The 15,878-nt window shown below is 39.0% G+C and overlaps 1 pseudogene; it reads right to left on the bottom strand.

Annotated features, from left to right (window-relative positions):
• Window positions 1-13,691: 13,691 nt before the first annotated feature.
• Window positions 13,692-14,190, bottom strand: LOC111157309 (annotated as a pseudogene).
• Between the last annotated feature and the right edge of the window lie 1,688 nt (window positions 14,191-15,878).

The following is a 15,878-nucleotide window of genomic DNA, read 5'->3' on the forward strand; positions in this document are numbered from 1 at the left end:
AAGGGAACGTGTATGGGAACCCTCGTGCACAGTTACGGTATTCCCAAGTGTCTGTGTATGTCAGAGCTTACTTAGTTTTTTGGGTTTTGTTTTGTTTTTTTTCGAGAGACCAGTTAGAGAAAGCAAGTATTAACTATAGGGCTATGAAGCTTTGTTGGGTCCTTTGATTAGGGCTCCATGAATGAAAATAGTTCAATTCGCAAGAAAGGACAAGAGAAAAGAAGGAAGCGTTACTGAAGGTTCATGACCTTAATTAAGAGGAAGTAATATTCACTGGGTTTTTTTTTTTTATTATGATGTTGCTTCTGGAACTAGCATTATCATTAAACATGTGTCATTTAGAATTACTGCCTCAATTTATCACACTCTGGTATTTCCATTAAAATCCCTGCTTAACATTAAAAATAGCAAAAACACTATAAGCAAAAGCACTGTTAGACTCTCTAGTCATATTGCAATAAGAATGCCACTACCACACAAAATTTAAATAGATGATAAGAACTAAAAGGTAAAAAATGTGAAACAAATTTTGACTCATTCTTAGGCCAGATGACATTAAGTAAAAGCATTTAAATGCATAAAATACCAAACATGAATTAATACTTGTAAACATCTGCAGATAGCTGTTTTTGTAAACCTTGTTATACCGTTAATAAATGTAAGAAAGTTACGTTAGGAAAATGAGCTAAGTTTTGACTATGAATACCGCCCACATAAAACATGAATTTGTATATACAGATTTCCCTGCATGGAAGGCAAGGGGCAGCTCTATGATTCTGACTGGATTAAATTCATATCTCTTTAGAGGAAGTACATCGACCAAATTCTTGGAAGGAGTCCTTGAATTATTAATAATACTAAAGTTTGTGTTGTACAGGTGTCCTCCAAAAACATCCTACTGAGAGTATTAAGGTTTCAGTAAAGAATTATGAACAGCCAGTTTACCAAACACTCTCTTCTCTGTGTTGAAAAAAAATAACAAAAGCAATACATTTAATTTCACCTCCTGAAAACAGGCTGCAGTTTCTGTCTTTCTTTTGACTTGCTTGGTCAGTAGCTACTTGTTCAATAGTAGTGTCTAATAGAAAATGTAGTCAACACCAAATAGAACAGAAGCTTCCGCACAGTTTTTGTTAGGTAGACGAATATCATGTAATTGCCAAGTTTCTAATCTATAGTAAAAAGGTAGCCTGTGTGAACTTACTGATTTTAAGAAAAATACTTTCCTATCTCATGCTTCAAATCCAATAAAAGAGGCCTTCACTAAAACAGGGTTTGAACGTCAGGTGGTCTGTAGTTTTTGAGAACATAGGCATGTGTTTGAGCTCAGCCCGCACCTGTTTCCAGAAGAGGAGCACGTCCTTCTTGCCCAGGACTGTCTTGCAGGGCACCGGGCTGGACGATCAGCAGTGGCTTGAGAGCTGAGAGTGTGGAAGAGGGAAATGAGATTGGGCCCTGGAAAAGTTTCCCCTCCTAGATTCATTGCAGGGACATCGCTGGTGTCCACCTTGCATTAAGAGAAAATCAGATTGTTTAGCATGGAAGGGGTGCTCGCTGGTTGCCTTGCCTGAGCTTGTTCCCCTCGATGAGTCCGAAAAGAGTGGCCATGTATTCCCTCTCTGTGGAAACTCACAAATGCCATTGGTGCAGGAAGCTCACAATCTCTGTTTTGGCCTTTTTTTTTTTTTTTTTAAATTATTCTCTTTTGCAGATTCTGCACATATAGGGCAAAATCATACCTGAACTGTTAACACCCATATGCTAAACTGGGCACAGCCCAAATTAATATATAGCCATTGGTTTCTTGTGAAGCAATCGGAGTGTATATGAAGACCGCCTAAAAGGCTCCAGTCACAGTGCTCCCAGGGCCTCAGAAATAAAATTACAGTTTGTTATGCTTGGAACTGATAATGAATTTTTTAATGAGGTGCATTTTTCCGTTTCTTACCAATTGGCCTCTATTAAGAACACTACCTGAAATAGAAATTGCCATCAAATTAGCAATCACATTACTATTAATGATGAGAGATTTAGTCTAAAACTCTCTTTGGGCCTTGAATATCCATTCGTAGTAGTGTTCCTGTGGCTTTTGTTGGAGATCCCTCTGCCAGGCTATGGTCTCGCTCTGAGCCCGTCCTCCCTGCCTGCCTCCCTCACGCCTTGGCCTACATGCTGTATGTGCACGGAGAACACCCTGTGTACACAGTAGCAGCTGTCAACAGTGCCCGCTCCAGATGGGTGGGCCCCAGGTAATCCTCTGCCGGGAAGTGGCTAGAACAGGCTGTTCCTGCATTAAAACAGGAGAAAAAGAAGAATTTAAGCATCTGGGAATAATATTTATTTTCATGAGTTTGGTGCCACCACATGAATTATAAAGAGCTCAAGTTAACTTACAAATTTGTAATTCTAAATTTATAAGTCGTGAAGTTTAAAAATTATAAATAGTTCAAATTAAAGATGAAGCAGAGACCTAAGAGAGTCATTGGCATTTGTCGCACATGAAACAAATTAGGAAAATTACACTGAATTACTCAAAACTAAATTCAGCATTGCCGTGCTGCCTCTCAGGGTTAAGACTTCACGTTTGATGGAGTACCTCTAACCGGGTTTTTTTGGTACTGGAACTAGCCTTTCCTTCTTGAGCTTTAATGGTTTAACTCTTCACCTTTACTTTTCCCCCACTCCAGGGATTGTCACAGAATAGGAGGAAACCTTTCTTGTTTGGTTGTTTATTGACTCTTAAGGAAGGAACAGCTTTTCAAAACAGTAATAAAATGGACCATCAAATGGCCAATTAAGGAGCCTATTGAAGACAAGCCCTGCTTTTGCTATAGGATACCCTGAGTACTCACCACAAAAAACCTTGAAGATTTTCCTTCCCTTCAGTCTGTGACATGGCATTGACATGCAGTAGGCGTTCGTGACGCTTTAGGTTCATCCAACAAATGAACGTGGAAAACAGTTTTTGTGGCAGATTCTTTGAGCTTGTTTGGCTCTATTCTCAGCTTACCTGTATGACACATACCAGGTTGAAATTTGGTTTTATCCTTAATTTGTTTTAGATCCTGAATGCTTTTTAGTCATTGAAATATATGGAGGAAATACCTTATTGGGTAGATAAATATAAAATATTTCTTAAGCCAGTAGCGTAAGAGAGATGAGTTAGGACACAGTGCCTGGAAGATAATGAGACATTTAAGATGTTCAGATGCTATATGGCTTACCCAGTAAATACTAGAATTTAAATATTGATTTTTTTTTTTTCTATTTTAATGACCACAAGAAATATGTCATTGCTTCAGCTATCCTATGTTTATCTTCAGTGCTTTCCTAATTATCTCTTTCTGGATTATTGGCTTTGATGCCACAGACCAACTGCTTTACACATAGTAAAATCCTCATTTATGTTTGTGTTTTGGATCAATGGCATAAGTTGAACATTTTGTTAGGTCAAAGAAACCTTTTTGTTTGTGTCCAAAATGAAGTATTTATAAAATATATTGGTATGTTTTCCTACCTTGACAAGTTCAGCTGCATTGAATATAACTCGGTTTTTGATGATTTCTAAATCTTTAGAATTGTCTGATAATTGTTATTTTGGATACCAGTATTCTTCACGTTACTGCTTACAGAGCAGAAGTTAAATAAACTGTAGTGAATATGCATGTGTAACATATACCCTAGAGGTTGAATTTTGGAACCAAATCCTTAATAGGAGCTTGCCATTTTAAGGTAGATAACAGAAGAAGAAAATGACTTTGGGTTGCCTCTGAGAGTTTTGAGGTTTTATGGTTCCTAGCTTATTCCAATGTTATTCCTCTCATTTCTAGGAATTCCCATCATTCCGGGAGCACCTGTATATACCACATGAAGATTATAATATAATGTGACTTTAAAATGTGTTTACAGAGAATATATATAAGTGTGCTGTTAAAGTAGATTGTTTGGCCTTTGCTATATCCACTCAGTTACTGTTTGCTGCCAAAATGTGAGAAAATATCTTCTATTCCTCCTACGTATTGTGCAAATGTTAAAAGAATTTGTCCATTTCTAGTACCACGTAATTCACCACTTCCCCTGTCTACTTTTTAAGAATCAGTATAAAGAAAACAATACCTTAGGATAAGGTTTGCATATACATATATGTGTTTTTACTGAAAATTGGGCCCTTGCAGCCATGTGTAGGCCTCGACCGGTCTGATTTACTCATCGTCTACAATACTGCCATGGAAATGATGCTGTTTACTCTCTCCTGCTTTGTCCTGAGTGGTATTTGAGAAATGAGGCCTGTGAATTTCCCTTTGTGATAATAACAGGGTGAACTGGGCAGTATCTTGGATAAATGAGCTGACCATCTTGTCCCCACCCCTGTTTTGTCTACACAGTGAATCAGAAGTCTTGTCTGTGTCTGCTTCAGTGTTTGCTATTTTATATTGATATCTGAGCAGTTTGTTTTCTGTTAGCAATGTTCTTTGATGCTGTGTGTGGCCCTTTTGGTTGAATCTCTCCAAATGTGGGTCAGCTGCTGCCACCTGGCAAATAACAGGTGATACACTGAATCTCCTGTCCATTCTTGTAACTATATCCTTCTTCATGAAATTCTGCAAGTGGCTGAGTAATTACAACCGTCATCTGTGCAGACACATGGGCTTAAGGATGTCTACAAAATTTTAGACATTTTTGCAAAAGGGTAAAAATATAGTCTTGTAAATACTGAAACATTTCCATGAACTTTATCCTACTCTTGGGGGGGGGGGAGAAAATTCTCCTTGGCTACAGAAATAAGATAAACTTGATTTGTGATGACCAAGGACATAAATGAAGATGGATTGAGGTGGAAAAATATCTCACAAGTAATCAGTGACATCTGCCAGAGGTCATTACAGCTACTCTTAACTGTGAACATTCACCAGCTAAACTACTTACTTGCCACAACCAAATAACCTCTCTCAAAGTAAATCCAGTATATCTGTATATACGTGTAGATAGAAACAACAAAAAAAATTCCTGAAAAATTACTGTCAACTATCAGTTAAATCAAGGTGATGATAATTGTAAAGAACATTTAAATCACCATGGGCCTTGGTGAAAGGACCTTGGAGGCCAGAATGGTGTAACACGATGTTATTCACAAGTTTGGTGTTTTTTTTTTTTTTTTTTTTTTTTTTAAGACCCAGATATCTCAGATATTCATCTTGAGACTAAAGACTGTTGAAAATGAAATTAAAGCCAAGCAATAATGTGCCAAAAAGAGGCAGTTAATACCAGCAAGTGCATCTATATGGGCACTCTATCATAGAATATGGTTTGCTCCATGAAGACTGACTGTAACCCACAGGATAAAATAAGCAAAGGCATAACTTCTGCTTTCTTGCTAGAAATACTTGTTTAGGAGCTCCATTACAGAGGTACGGCACCGGTGAGCATTAGTAGGGATACAGTCGACATCTCTGTCTTAGTGTTAGCGAAGACAAAAAGGAGTCAAAAAGTCTTGCCAGCTTAGAATTCAAGACAGCTCCAAACGGAAACTTCATTGAAACGGAGAGGTTAGACACACAGTAATCACTCTTCCTGGGTATTTGGGTGTAGAAAACCCACTTAACTCTGCCTAGAGGATTACCAGCTTTAGCTATGAAAAAAATGGGTTCCAAATGTAAAATAACTAAAACATGAGTACTCACTTCAAAAGGGGCCTCAAATAATGCCTTACAGAAAATGGTGTTCCAGATGGGCGTTTCTAAGTACTAATCCTTCATCAAGTCTTTTTTCAGTTCAAGCTCAGAATCAATTGGCTACAAACCTGTAGGAATAAGTCACGTATTTTACACTTCAGAAAAAGATCCTGATGACCAGTCAGCATGGTGATAATTACGATTAGGAATACCCTAGTGATTTAAGTGTGCTAAGGAGAAAAAAGTGGGAGAGAAGTGCTAACTTCCTTCTTGATCTCTTATGATGTGGGGATGTCATCCATTTATTTGCAGGGTGAAAATTATAGCTTCTTTTTGACGTTGCAGCTAGCATTACTCTTTGTTACTTTAAAAAATTAAAGTGTCTATTCTTTAACAAAGCTTTTAAGCACGTAAATAATTTTTTTTCTGATTCGTATCATTGCTTTAATATCACGTAAAGACTACATATAGAGCAAACTGTGCTGAATGGGTAGAAGGGGCATACCCATGTTTATCAGGATCTCCTCATGATTTTAGTTGAGATTCCTTAGCATTTATTTTAGGCCACATCTTTGAGAGAATCGTTTTTCATAATGTTTTTCCGTCACCTCTTGAAACGATGTTGGTAAATCAGAAGACAGCAGTATTATAGTCACGCTCCGCCATCCCTAGAGGAAAGGAGAGACTAATTTTTGTTTTCAGGACATCTGGAGATAGCTTTTCCTGAGGCTGAGAAAGGTCAACAGGGCCTGAAAACTCAAGAAGGAAATATACTAATAATTACTAAATTTCCAAATGTACTTATCTCTGCTGTACTAATGTGTGAACAGTATGTTGTGCATAATACTGTAGCTGGTCGTGGTGCGTCAATACATTTTGTAAGTGTGTATAGTCTGTGAGTGGTTGGTTTTCTCTTTTTATGTGTAGAAAAAAAAATCACATGCTGTGTCCCATTTCAAAACCCAGTTCTGCCATCAAGTAGGCACATGTACAAACATGAATAAAGCCAACAGAAGTGTGCGTATGTATTCAGTAACAGAATTTGTCCTTTCATTTTTGAAGGTCAGAAAGGGCTGTTTGTTTCTTTCTTTTAATCATCTCTGAAAGTCGATAACGTACTTATCTCAAAGGCTGAATACGTTGGCTGTACACTGGCATGTTACTAAATATGCCGGCTTAATTAACCGTGCCATTTGTCACAGGTAAGGTCAGTTCTTTGACCGCTGGGATGATTTACATTCCTCACACATCCTTTCTGTGTTAAGTGTGTGACTAGGATGTACATACTATGGGTGTGATTGTGTACATACCTTGTATGAATTATCTAAATCCTCAAGGAGTCGTAGGAAAGCAGGAAAAAGAAACAGTTGTTCAAAAGCCTCAAAAGGGCTAATCAATGAGTATTTTCATTTTCTACACGTAAAAATGTATACATGGCATAACTGTAAATAGCTTACACACCTATATATATATAAATATATATATATAAATTATATATATATATAAATGCATTTTATTCATACTGTTAATATCTAAAAATCACAAAACAACTAATTAGAAACTGCATCTTTCCATGACTGTTCTGCTTTACATACATTAATATTGAATCAAATAACTCCCCATTAAATGGTGTTCTACTCCCAGGTAGCAGATTTGGTGCTTCAGAAAGCTGAGCCTCACTATGAAAATCTAGTCAGTGTCTCACTCAGGCATAGACTGGTACCTGAGCAGCTTCAAAGGTTTGATGCTACTGTTCAAGCACCTAATTTTATATCTGGTAAAGACAAACACTAGGGAAAATTAATGTTTTGTAGGCTCCATTTGTACACTTATTTGCACAGGCTGGTAAAAGCCCTACCTTTTTTTTTTTTTTTTTTCTAAGCAGGCTCCCTGCCCAGCAGAGAGCCCGATGCGGGGCTCGATCCCAGGACCCTGGGATCATGACCTGAGCGGAAGGCAGAGGCCTTAACCCACTGAGCCACCCAGGCACCCAAGCCCTACCTTTTTTTAGAGAACCGTCCCTAGATTTCAAAACAGTGTATAATCACTCAAAGTGGAAAATGATTGTAGGCATTCTGTTGAGATTGGCAAAACAATGTTTAGCAACGCCAAAGAGAAGTCAGAGTGAAATTTTTTTAGAAAACTGCAGATGATGTTGGTAGGATAATAGAATACGAACAATCAGGAGTTCCTTAAATGGACTCAAATAAGTTACTATTATTGATAACAGGCAATGCTGTGTGAACTAGATAACGAGATGAGAGACATTAGCCAGGAAACATCAACACTGGACATCTGTCAATTTACCACAATTCGGGTTGGCGAACTGATGTGTGAGTTTCTCTCATTTTTTCTAAAAGGAAATACTCTATTAGAGATCAAAAACTCTGATCTGGTTCCTAAAATCAAATTTGACCCTGATTCCCTGACACTAAAAATTTGTTGGCTGGGTATTAGGTTGAAGATCAAAATGGATATAGGAGAGTTCCCGTTAATAGAGAATTCTGTGTGGCAAAGTGCAAAAATAACCACTTCTCAGTAGAAAGTTAATAATATTTAATGCAAATCTATGTTTTAGAGAATGAATGTGCCATCTTTATATCATAGATAAAAATAAAAGGTTAACCAATAATAACACTACAATTATAACTGTAGCTGACTGTTTTTTAACTGCTAAAAACATACTTGTTTATAAGAGCAGGATACCTAAAATCTTCATGTTTGTCAGTATTTCCTATTGCTTAAAAGATAAATTCATGTAATTATTTTGGAATATGTGTATTAATTTATATATAGCTGTCAAGGTGAAAATCATTTATGTGTATAAATGCTCAACTGAGAAAGACCAGAAGTATAGTGTTAAATCTCTAAAGAAACAGTAATATTCAAAATGAATTCCATTTATGAATGTATCAATATTAGAATCTAAATCTATGTCTTTTCATGATGTCTATATATGAAAGTCATAAAATGGTTTATTCAAGAAAGCCCCCATCCTCCAGGAATTATCCTACAAATAAAATTTCATTTCCTAGGAAAAAGATGGAATCTTAAGATTTATAGAAGGATAAATCAAGATTTTGAAATTATATACACTTCTGTTCTCATTTTGGATTTGATTTTTGAATGAAGGAAGGAAGGAAATTCAATGGATGACTTAGTTTTACCCTGAAAAAAATTTAAGTATGATTTTTTGCATTCATTTTCCATAATAAACATAATATAGATTAAAATTTACAGACTTTTTTTGTGTTATTGCTTTTGCCACTGCTGTCAAAAATGTTCTTTTATCTCTGGATGTTTAGAATCAACTGATTTTCAACAGGATGCACATCTTCTAGAAATCTGCAGTGAAGCTGAAAGTATTTACAATGAAAGGCTTTATCCCCCCCCACCCCTTTAATTAAAATGGAATCCCCCTACAATCAACAACACCTGCAGGTCAGCAGAAGCAGTGATTTTTTCCTGCTCTTGATTTAGTGCGTACGTGTGCATAGGTACTTCTGATCTTGCTTGGTGACAGTGATGAGAGCTCAATATTCGTGGAAATTTACAAGAGGGCCTGGAGGTACAGGGCACATCTGCTCTTGCGGCAGCATGGAGCACCTATATCCAGGCTGTCACCGTCTTACAACTAGACGTAGCGGCCTCTTGCCCAGAGCCACCCAGGAATGTGCTATGTAATTCCAGGCTTTCTGCTTACTCCCACCTAAATAAGTTGGGTTCCTGCAGCCTAAGTTCCTAGAAGACAGAAAGCCCAGCCACGTCCTCCAATCTAGCTTAACCATCATTAAACTTTAACACTATACTTAGATCCCGTTGTGCCTCCTTGAATCTATCTTTACCAAGGAACTGTAGGGTGGGAGACATAGAGAATCTATGAACCTCAACTCTCAGAAAACGATTTAATAAATTTTCTCTGAACTTTAAACAATGATTGTTTTCAAAAGCTCCAACTACTCTGTGGGTATAAATATATACACTATTTTGGCCTAAAATAGGGCTGCTATGATGTTAACTCTGGTATACATAGACATTCCTTCTTGGCAAAATTAAAGCCCATGCATCTTCAAAGATCAAGGACTACTTGGGGAAAAGTTAGACCACATGGAAGTCCTCAGAGGGGCCGAGGAATTTGTCTTCTGCCTGTAGCTGTTTCTGTCCCACCAACTGGCTGTTTGTGTCATTAGGTACCATTTCCAGCCAACTGTTCTCACCCACCCACATCTTTAATGCTGAGTAGTGAACCCAAGAGTAGCTTTCTTAGCATAGTCTGGCTTCACTGGACTGATTGTGAACTCAAGATACCTCTTGTTTGCTGTGAAGAATCTGCCTTTGCAAACCACATAGGATCACATACAGTCTACCACGTTCTTAATGAACTCATAAATACCAACATTGTTGAGTTTTCCTCAATGCCATCCTAGACCATCAGTCATCTAATGCACAGAGTTCTAAAATCTTTAGGCCCTTAGAACTATCTTAATGTTCCACAGACAGTTTTTCTAAATATATCACAGAGGACTAACATAGTTGAAATTCAAATTGTCAGGATGGAAACTAAAAGTGCTCAAAAGATTTCTGGTGGGAGTATTGGCATCTCAGGGATGATTATTTCCCTACATCTTTTTTGGAGTCCCACTTGACACCTCTCATCAAACTGCACAGAAACCTTGCCTGCCATTAAAAAAAAAAAACACACCTAAGCGGAATGTCATTGTCCAAGATACTATAGGTGTTTAGAAGCAAGATAAAATTTCTTAAAGGGCTAGAAAATATTTGCCTGTCAGCTATAGCTATGTTCTTTCTTTCTTTTTTTTTTTTTTCAAGATTTTATTTATTTATTTGACAGAAACACAGCAAAAGAGGGAGCACAAGCCGGGAGAGTGGGAGAGGGAGAAGCAGGCTTCTTGCTGAGCCCAATATGGGGCTCTGTGCGGGGCTCGATCCCAGGACCTTAGGATCATAACCTGAGCAGAAGACAGACATTTAACTGACTGAGCCACCCAGGAGCCCCTATCTATGTTCTTTTTTGCATGAAGTCAATACAAAGAATAATAACTATGTGCCATTCTGTTGAGCACTTTCACATAGGTCTTCACTCTTGGGAGGCATTGTATATAAATAAATGCACACTGTTTTCCAGTCAATTATTTTTCAGATTAGATACATGAGACATATAAATTGGATCTTCAAAGGGATATAGTGGTAAATACCCAGGCTTAGAACCAGGAAATCTGGTTTCAAATTTCAGCTTTAAGGCTAAATTCCTTGGCCAAGTCATTTAGTCTTTGTGAGGCTCAGTGTGTTCATCTGTAAATTGAGGGTAGCTGTAGATACTTGGCAAAATTGCATGGATCGAATAACATAGGCAAAACAACTGAAAAGAAATAAAATAAAATAAAATGAAAATAAATAAATAAATAAATAAATAAAACCTTTACCAACTAGAAGAAAATGGCAAAAATGCCAGCCTTTTTACATTGAATGATAAAGTTGAAGCAAAGAAGAAAGCCTTTTTACATTAAATGATAAAGTTGAAGCAAAGAAAGAAAACTGGGAGGAGAAGGGGAAGGAACTCCCATTTGGTTTTTGGGTTTTTTTGTTTGTTTGTTTGTTTTTAATGAGGATAATACATTCAAGCATTGAGAGTTGCCAGATCTTTAAGATTTAGGAAAAGATTTCTGATTCAGTTTAACTTTCTCACATTAGATATGATTTTTAAAATATAAAGTTAAATGCTAATAAAAATATTACCAATTCAAAAAAGGAAGGAAAAGGGAAACAATTGGTAAGTTTACACTAAAATTTAACACTTAGATAACTAAGATTCCATATGCAAATTAAGTCATGTGTCTAACAAAGTACTAGAATCTAGAAAAATAGGAGGAGCATCTCCAAATCAGTTACAAAAAGATGAAAAAGACAACAGAGAGATTTGTCAAACTCTCAAGGCAAGCATCATAAATGTATAAAAATATGCTCAACGGCACTAACAAATCTCTATCCCCCACAGCTGAATGCTGTTGGAGGAAACCCTCCAAATGCCTGGGGACTGAGTTAGGAGCTTTATGTCCAAGAGCTGGGAGATAGTACCTCAGCCTGCACTAAGAGATCAGCTAGTTGGAGATCCCCGGCCATGTGTGTAGGTGAGCAAAGAAGGGAGGGAAGGAGTGTGTGCACTTGAGCCTGCACACACACATTTAAAGGAAAAGGAGAGACTGGAGGGGGAGGGTTCTCTAAAGAATCTTCAGACAGCTCAGGAGAGAGGTTAGATGTAAACACCTGCCAGGGTGTGCCACACTAAGGACCTTCTTAGGTCCACTCTGTTTCTCTCTTTCTCCCTGGTCTTCAACCAGATTATCTGGCAGAATTAAAATCTCAAAGGGGTGGAAAGAAACAAGAATCCCAGTCACAACTCCCTTCTTTATAAGGATCTGTGGAGCTGACAAAAGGAGAACTTTAAATTACAAACAAAATAAGGATGACTCCATGAGACTGGGCATTTTAAATTTCAGTTGAGACTGCATTTACAATTTGGAGTGACCTGTACCTGCTGAATCTAGGTGGGGCCCCCCAAAATGAAATAAACGATGTCACTAATAATGAAGCTTTGTGTGAACAGAAAATACTGCTTGTAGCAGGAAAGTCGCAGGTGATTCCACTTTGATTTATTCGGGCCCACAGTGGTAGGCAACATTCCAGGACGATCCTCAAAATCCTTGGCCCCCTGATGTACACACACTGCCCCCCACCCCGTGATTCAATCAATCACTGGTGTGAAGTGTTTTTATAAATGTAGTTCAGGTCCCAAATCCCTTGACCTTAAAATAGATTATCTGCATGTAGCAGAATCACATGAGCCCTTTAAAAGGGGAGTTTTCCTCCAGCTGGTCCGGGAAGTCAGAGAGACCCACTCCAGCAGGCCTGGAAGGAAACAAGAAATCTGTGTTGCCAACCTCAAATGGAGGCCACGTGGCAAGGAACTGCGGACACCTTGTAGGGGCTGAGAGAAGTCGCCAGCTGATAGCCGGAAGAGTAACATCTCCTCGGCTCTACAGCTACAAGGAAATCAATTCTGAAGCAACCAGGGAGTTCTGGCAGAGAAGCCCCAGGCTCAGGTGAACACCACAGCCCTTCTCCAGTACCTTGATTCCTGTCAGGCAAGCCCCACGTCTGGATCCCGGCGAATCCAGAAATGCTGCACCCATACATCTGAGCACAGAAATTGTGAGGTGACAAACACGCACTGCTTACATTCACTGACTTTCTGGTGATTCGTTACCCAGCAAGAGAAAATGAATACAGCCCCCAGTGAGGGATTCAAAATTGCCAAAGATCAACTTTGCAGGCAAGAATTCGTTTCTATGCTACCCGAACCAGGACACACGAATCCTTCCACCCTGAAGAATCGCTTTTCCTGAAACGTCAGGTGGGAGTTTTAGTAGGTAAGTACTTAGTCACTTGAATGTTGGAGCAGACGTAAATGCTCATCGATGTGCCGGAGATCTACCGTTTGCTCTTGTCCACGGCCTTCAGCCTTCCGCGTCCTCTGTGTGCACTTACCAGCTGACTTGCGGAGACCCCAGGCCCCTTGCTGTGCTGCCATGCCCATTGCTTTCCCCCGTCAGAGGTGCAGGCTGGAGATAGGTGGCAGGACACTTATGTCCTGGATACCCCTCCTTGGGTGCTTTGTGTTGTCTGGGTCGTGTTCCACAAAGCCAGAACCTCTACTGGGCACATCTTCCCACTAGGCTGGGTTGTGGTTACTCCACCTTTCCTGGACTCCTCAGGCCTGGGAGTGACATACATGACCCCAGCCTGTCACTGGACCCATGGTACTACTTTATGATCGCCCTAAAACCTACCTACACCTTTATATACAAGCTCTTTATAAAATTCTTCTCAGTTACCCAGTTTGAAAATGCCAGGTGTTTCCTACCAGAATGCGATTGATACAGGAGACAAAGGACACATTTACCATTTTTATTTTTATTATTTTTTTATCATGAAAAAACAGTGTTTAGATTTAGCCAGCTGGACTCAGCTTAGATGATCCCAATTTTGTTGGCAACATCCAAAGCATCATAGTCAGGGGCCAGTCGATCATATGCCTTCTTCCCTCCATCAGGCCTGATCAAGGTGTTGACCTTGGCTACATTAATGTCCTAGAGCTTCTTCACAGCCTGTTTGATCTGGTGCTTGTTGGCCTTGACATCCACAATAAATGCAAGCGTGTTGCTGTCTTCTATTTTCTTCATGGCTGACTCAGTAGTAGGGGGATCTTGATGATGGCATAGTGATGAAGCTAGTTTCTCCTGGGGGTGCTCTTTCGAGGGTATTTGGGCTGCCTTCGGAGACGCAGAGTCTTGGGTCGTCAGAACTTAGGCGATGTGCGGATCTTCTTTTTTTTGTAACTGTGGACTCTTTTCGGCACCGCTTTCTTGGCCTTCAAAGCCTTTGCTTTGGCTTCGGCTTTGGGAGGGACAGGGGCCTCCTTCTTACCTTTCGGCGCCATCTTTGTAAAAGGAATTTACAAGTGGGCACCTGGGTGGCTCAGTGCGTTAAAGCCTCTGCCTTCGGTCATGATCCCAGGGTCTTGGGATCAAGCCTCACATAGGGCTCTCTGCTCAGTAGGGAGCCTGCTTCCTCCTCACTCTCTCTCTCTGCCTGCCTCTCTGCCTACTTGTGATTCCTCTGTCTCTCTGTGTCAAATAAATAAACATTCACCATTTTAAAATGATAAAACATGAGATTTCAGATAAATTTCTCTTTGGGCTGGCTTCTTCTAGCTATGCCCCTTCAGCTTCAGGTATTACTGCTTTTTTACTCTCACTACCTTCAGAGATGGTACTCTAATCTGAAAAACATTTCCTGGTTAAATAATATGGATCATATGCATATAATATTTTCTTTACTGTATGATACAGTGTCATTTTCAGTAAAAGAAGCCTTCTGGTATGAAATAGGCTGGGATAGGTTTTACAAGATCTCTCCAGGTCCTAGTATTTATCTCAAGGCTTTTAGGATAAACATTTGAAGATATTATAGACTCAATTTCCCCACTCACAAAATGGGATAGTTGGAATTATTTGGCCGTTACTCACAATTAAATTTGTATATAAATGATAATACCTTCATATTCTAGACTGTTTCTATCAATAATAATGACTAAGGTATATTGTTTCCTATATAGTAGTCATTATTCTAAGTTTCTTATATACACTATCTACTGCTCTTTACAGTACCCCTATGATGTCAGCATTACTATTTACCTTTCCATTTTACACATGAAAGCTGAAGTGCAGAGAGGTTAATTACATATAGCTAGTTAGTGGTGGCAGCATGACCGAAGGCCATTCAAGCCTGGTGTCATCATCTATTTACCTAACTAGTTCACTATGGCTGCTTTACTGTACATGACATGCTAATGACAGGATATGGGATACTACTTCAATAAAGCTTAATGGTTTTCTCATTGCGACTTAACTCATTCTTCCATTAGCCCTTAGGAAGTTTTTTTATTTTTTTATTTTTTTTATTTTTATTTTTTTTATTATTTATTTATTTGACAGAGAGAGATCACAAGTAGACAGAGAGGCAGGCAGAGAGAGAGAGAGAGAGAGAGAGAGAGAGAGAGGGAAGCGGGCTCCCTGCCGAGCAGAGAGCCCGATGCGGGACTCGATCCCAGGACCCTGAGATCATGACCTGAGCCGAAGGCAGCAGCTTAACCCACTGAGCCACCCAGGCGCCCCATTAGGAAGTTTTTTTAACTGCTACTGGAAAATTTTTTGCTGCATCACTAATAAAGTAACAAATCTTCCCACATCAAGGGTGGAGTATTTAAAAAAGGGAAATAATTACTTCTAGAAGAAAATGATTTACTCAAATATATCTCCTCTAAATAGTATAATGGGAGGAAGGAAGAAAAAATAAGTTATGTTATCAAAATATCCATTTTCTTTTTTCTTTTTTTTTAAGATTTTATTTATTGAGAGAGAGAAAGAGAGAGACAGCATGAGCAGGGGAGGGACAGAGGGAGAGAGAGAAGCAGACTCCCCGCTGAGCAGGGAGCCCAACTCTGGACTCAGTCCCAGGACCCTGGGATCAGGACCCGAGCTAAAGGCAGACACTTAATCGACTGAGCCACCCAGGTGTCCCAAAATATCCATTTTCTTTTCAAATCTCATATTCACAACAACAACA

Source organism: Enhydra lutris, unplaced genomic scaffold, assembly GCF_002288905.1.
Source record: "Enhydra lutris kenyoni isolate GAN:26980312 unplaced genomic scaffold, ASM228890v2 scaffoldscaffold3, whole genome shotgun sequence".
NCBI lineage: Eukaryota > Metazoa > Chordata > Mammalia > Carnivora > Mustelidae > Enhydra > Enhydra lutris.